This window comes from Pygoscelis adeliae, unplaced genomic scaffold, assembly GCF_000699105.1.
Source record: "Pygoscelis adeliae isolate BGI_AS28 unplaced genomic scaffold, ASM69910v1 Scaffold69, whole genome shotgun sequence".
In the NCBI taxonomy this organism is placed as follows: Eukaryota; Metazoa; Chordata; class Aves; order Sphenisciformes; family Spheniscidae; genus Pygoscelis; species Pygoscelis adeliae.
The window spans coordinates 3683639-3690935 of NW_008825619.1; the positions used below are offsets into that span (position 1 = coordinate 3683639).

The window sequence follows — 7297 nt, forward strand, 5'->3', positions numbered from 1 at the left end:
GCTGCTGCTCGGGGACTGGCTGGGCATCGGTCGTTGGTGGTGAGCAATAGTTTTCATTTGCATCACTTGTCTTTCTTGGGTTTTATCTATCTCTCTTTGTTATTTTTCCTTTTCATTACAATTTATTATTATTATCATCATCATCTTATGTTATTTCAATTATTAAACTGTCTTTATCTCAACCCCTGAGTTTTCTCACTTTTACCCTTCCAATTCTCTCTCCCATCCCGCTGGGGGAGAGTGAGCAAGCGGCTGTGTGGTGCTTAGCTGCCCGGCTGGGGTTAAACCACAACAAATGGTCATGTTAGAGGCTTCCAACCTTTTTCCTCAAACTTCCCCTACATTTGTTAGCCTGAAGTTAAATTTCCATTCTGATTTAAATGGGCAATGTACACAAAGTGCCTGCCAGGAAAACATATAGATGTATCTACCCTGAATACTGCAGACTCAGACAAAGGTATCAAAGGCAGTCTGACTGCTGGAAGTAGTAGCAGACAGCATCCCCCCGTCTGCAGCAGTTGCTCTCTCTAGCCCTGTGAGAGGTTATGCAGGGCACCCCCATCGTGGCATGCAGATGCGCCTGTTTGTTAGCTGTTTTCAGGTATATTACTGTGATTTCCAAGAGTTTTCAGGCAGATTTAGGAAACAGAGAAATAGAGTTTAAATGGCCACTCGGAATATTTTTTCTGAATCATGTTAAGTGAACGGAGTTATGCTGTCATTAAAATATTCAGAAGGTCTGCCAACTTTATAGAAACAATCCAGCTGAAGTACCTGAGTGCTGCCTTCTTCTTGGCCCAGTATGGCTATAAATACTTAATATTCATGGTGTGAGAAAGATCTTAATAAAAATATTTGGCTCGAATTCTTGAATGTCAAGAGCTTTTCCTGAGGTCCTTATCTCCTTAAATGCAGTCAAACCTCATAGAGTAATCGGGAAAAAATGTAGTGGAGCAGATAGGGTTATCTTAAAGCAATACCAGAGCAGGGAAATTAGAGATTTATGCTAGCCGTTACCTCTGACTTGGAGCCCAAATTAGGTGACCTAAGCTACTAGAACATCTATCAAAGGTAATTGTCAAGTGATCTTTTAAAGTACACACCTGTCCTGTTAAATAAAGGAATCTTTCATGTTGTGGTTAATATGGCTCAGCAATGTAGCTAAGAAAGAGATCCTGACACCTTTAAAAGTCTGCTGCTCTCTCGCTCTTTTAATGTATTTTTACACTGACCGCTCATGCAGTAGAAGTGGCACGGGGATGGACCTCAAAGTCAGCAGAGTCTGCTCCAAGGGCTAATGAGGCTGGTGGAGAATCCAGGCTTTGGGCTGACATTCTAGAAATGTAGCACAATTACATGTATAACGTAATGTAAGGGCTTCGGTGGGTAGGGGAAATATGATCCGTGATTATTCTGACCTTCATTTACCTTGTTGAATCAAGCTCCTCATTCACCGTGGGCTATAATCAGTCCTGCCGTCTGTGGTTCTTTGTTAAACCAGCGCTGTTTGTGTTTAGTCAGCTGTGAAAAGGGACCGAGAGAATAATTTCTGCAGTGCAAGGTGTTAATGTCAGTCTCCCACACACATCCACTTAGAAACAGAACCAAATTTCCTTTTAGAGGCTCTTCAACTTAAAGGTGAACGATCTGAATCACCGTTCCACCCAGAGTAGGTGTAATTCCTTTTTACTTGACTTACATGACAGCAACCAAACTCAGATATCACTAATACCTCCTTTCTCTTCTTTTTTATTCAAGTTTAAAAGTTTTATGGAGGCTTTGCTTTAAGATTGAAGCAAGAAGCTGATCTATGAAAGCATTTTGTTACTTTACTTCAAACTGATACAGCTAGCAAAACCCGAATATAGATGCAGTTGCTCAAGCAAAATGTGTGCCTTTTATCAACACATCTTGGTTTGGAGAGCTGGTTTAAATATACTGGAAACAGAACCCTTTCTGTAGCACAAGGAGCACCTCCAGCAACAGGGTTTGCCATTTTAATTTCATAGGCGTGTCCCTTCAGGTATAGACTAAGTTCCAGTAGCCATTAAGGTTTAATGACAAAATTAATAATTTTATCAGTAATTAAACAATTAATAATAATTAAATGTTGAATAAATCCTATATGTGAATAAATCCCAAGGTTCAAGCTCTCTTGGAGGATGTCAATGTAAGCAGTAATTAAATGCTATAAAAAATTCATTTTATTATGTTTCCATAGACAGCTAAAAAGGGAAACGCGGTGATATAGACAGACAAAGGCAGAAGTTTAAAAGGTCAGGGTTTCAACTACTGTGAGTACCATAGCTCCATGGACCGCAGGGGATTCATAGCAACGCACACTTGTTGAAAAGCTGGCCTTATTTTAAAATTGCGGAGTCCATTCAATGGGTACATCATGAGAGTCGAGGTGCAGTGGTGTACAGGACGAGCCAACAGAGATATCTTTTTTTCCCTCCCTCTGTTTCTGATCTTTCTTAGATCCCACTACTCCCCACAAAAGAGGGTTATTTTGTTGTTGTTATAACTAAAAGAGTTTTTTTTTCTCCCCCCCCCTGTCCCCAGTAAAACCCTCAAGGAAACAAATCCTTCTTGGTTTTATCCTAAAATACTTGGGTAAAGTCACCTCTTGTTGCAAAGTTCAGTGCTGGCCTCACTGAGGTACAGTGTCGTAAAAACGGTATGTGACGCTACTGGGATTTTAGAGCAGGATAGTAATGCATACTGATTCCCCTGCTTTAAAACAGACATCTTTTTGGTAGTAAAGACATGCCACAGTCTGTGTCCCAGCTGAGGGAAAATCCCACAGCAAATGGGACCATTTGTTATGGCTTGTGGAAATGTATAGCACTCCCTAATGTGGGAAAAAAGTAATAAAAAGATGGATGAATGCCCATCCAGTTCTCTATTCAAAAAATCTAGATAAGAATGTTTTAAAAGATAAACTATTCATTGGCATGTTTCTCAATAATTTATGAAGAAGGTTAAATGCATGATAAAATGTGTAAAGGGAAGCAATTTTCTTCTTGTTTTTTCACATTTAAGCTACCAGGAAGGCTAATTCTCTCATAACTTTGCTCAAGGAGTCATCAGAGACCTCACATGTTCGCTTTGAACTTTTTCTTCCCCGAAGAAAGACAGAGATAAATTCTCTCCTGAGTGTTTTTCAGTACTTGCGTTAAAAGTCAAAACCAAACAGTGCGAATCAAACTCACCTTCCCTCTCATTACTCAGGATTTATTTGGACAGATTTTTCTGCTGTCATAATTTTCTCCTCTTCTTCTTTGTCCAGAAGTCTGGAGACTCTGAGGAGTCACCTAGGAAAGGGTGATAAGAGATGAATTTCTACCACGACACAAATGTGTAGATCCAGAGATATATACGTCATCTGATCTCTATAATTAAAGAGAAGGAAAAAGAACATAAACCTGACCTTCCCCTCCTCTTTTCATAATCCATTATTAGTAACAGTACCTTTTTCTATAGGGTTCTCACATGTGTCCTTCATTATTCTGAACGAATAGCGTAAGATTAGCTTGATTTATCATTGACATTGTTCCCTGACCTTAAAAAAATGCTGTCTTTTAATCCACCCCACAGAAAAAAAATGCTGAATGAATTTCTAAAACGTGGGTGAAATAATTGCCATAGCCTCAAGGCAGCAACAATGTAAATGCTAACAAGTTATTCTGGTTTTACACGTCTATTCACCTTTATATAGATTCTACCACCTCTGCGTCTCATACTGCATGTGTTAATGCTCAGGAAGTTCTTTTGGGCCTTATAAACAGTCCCATAATATACTTGAATGTCAAATGAAATAGTTTCCTCTAATTCTCTGTTGCCTATTTAATAAGCGTATTCTTGCTCTGCACATTTACCTAGCGCCCGGTTTTGCCACCCATAGAGTCTCCCATTTTATAACCTTTTTTTTTCTTTTTTAAACTCAGCACAATAGCTTGGATTGTGACAATTGCTTATTCAGTTTCAGAGAAAGTAAAAAATGCAATATCCTTCTGCAAGATCAGCCCACATCTTGAATCCATATGTTTGAGTGTGTAGGAAAACTGGATCTGATGCCCCCACCGTGAGCAAATTAAGGCAGGAAAGGGTGACGGTAGTGATAGGAAGAGCAAGGAGCGATCCAGTCTGTAACTGTACCCTTAAGAGTGGCTGAATGGATGCAAAACTCAGGGAAAATATGCTATGTTTTATTATGACCTGCTGCATAGCACGTTTCCCTCTTGCCCAAGTCAGGAATTTCAAGTCAGAATATTCTTACTTAGGGCTGACAAATAGATTTACCGTCCAGGCCATTTGCTTCACAACCTGTTGGAGTAAGAAACCTCCCAGAAGTAAGAAAAGCTTTCTGTGAGCTGAATTACATTTTCACCAAAGCCTGTGCAGATCCAGACTGGCCTTTGTCGAAGTCAAAGCAATAACGTCTACTGGTGTCAGCAGTCAAACGTTTCACCCAGAAGTGAGAAGCCCAGTACCAGCTGCTCGCCACAGCTGAACCCCTGCGTGCCCAATGCCAGGGCACCCCGAGGGCTTCCCCCAGAGCCTCCCGGCACCCGGCAGGATCCTGGCATCGGGGCACCTATGGCAGCGCTACTGACTCTTACAGCTACAACATAAGCTAAGTAGACTCTAAGTGATATCAGGAACAGTATGACGTGGTACTTTATTTTTAATGGGGACATGCTGGTACAATTTAGGGAATAAATACGCAAATGTCAAGGCACCTTAGGAGGAACACAGGGGCAGAAAACGGTATATTAGCAGTAGCAGAGAGAGACAAGAAGGAAAACGCAAGCCGGAGGACGGATAGAAAGGGATAAGTAGGCAGCATAGCTCATACCGCGCCTGATAAATTTTCTTTAACAGGCAGCGTCTAAAACTCAGTGAAAAAAGTTCCAGAAGAAAAAAAACATATTTTCCACGCTTATTTCTTCAGAGGCTGATTAAGTAACGAGCAGGCTACGAATTCAGCTGGTGTAAAGGGTTGCACAGAACAGCAACTGCAGAGCAAAATCAGGGTCTTACTGCCAGTCACGGTAGCAGTCTCCAAACTACCGGGGGATCTGAGCGGTTGCAGTTTGCACACAGGCGAGCACAGGCTGGAAAAGGGACGCTTAAAAAGTTTAACCAAATAATATATTCATCCAGGCAGCTGCAGCCATGCTAGACCCAAATACCTCCGAAGGAACCCACCTGTTAATGATCCCGCACCAGGTTTTAGCATGGAAGGGGGCAGATTGCAATTAGAAACATTGAACCTGTTCTTGATCTCTCTTACGCAAAGCAGATTAGCAGTTACAGGGCTGTAAAGGCTGGAAAGGGAGGAGCCAGCAGTGGGAGGGAGAGGTGGCCAGTCCCAACCCAGGTTTCACAGGCGCAGGAATGAAAAATAACAAGGGAAAGAACAGGTTTCATGTTAACAGAGCAGCTGGAATTCAAGCCTGAAAAATTTCAGGGCTTTTCTTCCCCTCTATTTATATAAAATTTATGACGCAAATACAACTGTATTTTTGTATGCTGTGCCTCTCAGCTCTATTTATAATTTGACCATCGCTTTCAAACCTGGCTGATTAATATTAGGCCATTAAAATCATGCTCAGATTTCTAAACAAACATTCTCCTTTTTTATTGTTGTTGGAAGTGTTGAACTCCTGCCTTCCCCTATGGCATGTTATAGGATGGTTTTGCCTTTCAGCAGACTCTTAGGGCAAAGTAAAACAAACACTTGTATGCAATCGCATAAGAGTCTCAGAAATTAGGCTCCTGAGGATATCCTGTTGTAACTGAGGTGCTGCTCTCACCCCAGTCCCCATGCTCCAGCAGAGTCAGCCTGTGAACTTGGAATCACGGACTCACACAAACTTGGGTGGAAAGGGGGTCATCTGTCCCAGACCCTGCCCGGCACAGGGCCAAATTCAAAGTTGGGACACTGTTTTTTCCCTCCTCTCCCACCAGGTATTTGCAGGGAGTCACGGGGTCTCCCCTTCCCCAAGCCAAACTAATGCCGTGCCCCTGTCCTCTCCTCGAGCGAGGTGGGCTCCAGCCCCCGGGGCGCCCCTGCCAGACCCGCTCCTGTCTGCCATCGACTTTCTCGTGCCCCTCTGGTTTCTGCTGCAGGGCCTTGCTCCAGCCCTGGGGCAGGGCTTTGCTTTTGCCTCTGTTGAACTTCACGTTGCTCCCGTTGGCCCATTGTCTCCAACCTGCCCAGGTCCCCCTGAACCCCAGCCCTGCCCACCGGCGTATCGACCATCACCCCATCCTACCCACTTCATCACACACCAGCTCAATTTCTTTGCCTGTTCCACAGGCAGGCAGATAGGAAGTACCACTGAAATCCAAACGATCTTTGCTGAGGGGTAAAAGACCTCATCCACATCAGTAAGCGGAGCCTATACTTCTAGAACTTGTTCCCAAACGGTCGCTCATGCTGTCTGCATCCGCAGTAACTGCCTACGGATTCACACCACATGTACCCTGCTTTAAATTTAATGATTTGCCATCAAAATGTCCTGACCAAGATCGTATTGTTGTAACTAGTCAAAAACCCTATCGCTTTCTGCGTTTGCTGCTTTCTCTGTAAGATAATATCCTCACCTTATTTCACAGGGGATCAGGAGGATGAATGCATTATTAATACAGAAAGCATTCAGATCTGGGGGGGTCAGAAGCACCAGCACTTACGAATTATCTTATGAATACAATATAAATTATTCAGCAAGTATATGTCCTTCTCACAAAGGAAATCATAGGGTTTGGCTCTACTGAGCTTACAGATTCCTAACTAGAGAGGGAAAAAAAATTAAATCCTAAAACATAAATGTAAACAAGAATGTAAATACAAATTAAAATACTTTTAAATACCTCATTGACAAAGTTTGCCCACATGTCACATTTTACTTTAATAGTGACTTTGTCCACCATTTTAGGAAAAAAAAGTGCTCATTTCTTATGATATATGCTCCTGCAACTCTAGTTTTACTTTGACAAGTTCATTTATTAATCTATTTTCTTTGTTTATTGCTTTTTTTGGTGGAATGAAATCTCATACATTCCCTAATGTGCCAACTTTCATTAATTAAAAAAAAAAAACCAACCAACAACCCTTTCAGATTAAAAGTGTATTGTTATGCCTATGGTAATTTTGCCTATGGTAATTTTACCATGGATTTTAATAAAGCCAGAACTCCACCCTAAAACTTTCAGAAACTGGGGGAATTTCTTTACAGAGAATTTGGAACCCACTGGACTTTATATTGTTTTCCTTTTCAAGCTCACA

At 41.8% G+C, this 7297-nt stretch overlaps 1 long non-coding RNA gene across 2 annotated transcripts in view; it reads right to left on the reverse strand.

The window, feature by feature from the left end:
* LOC103924795 overlaps positions 1 to 5295 on the reverse strand; it is an 11754-nt gene extending 6459 nt beyond the window's left edge. The window contains exons 1-4 of one of the 2 annotated variants that reach the window (XR_663999.1): positions 5215 to 5295; positions 3216 to 3317; positions 1429 to 1521; positions 1202 to 1335 (exon numbers count right to left, since the gene is read on the reverse strand). This is a non-coding gene — a long non-coding RNA (uncharacterized LOC103924795). Of the gene's footprint in view, positions 1 to 1201; positions 1336 to 1428; positions 1522 to 3215; positions 3318 to 5214 lie in introns of those variants that run through there. The other variant, XR_664000.1, reaches the window with a different exon arrangement.
* Positions 5296 to 7297: the final 2002 nt, after the last annotated feature.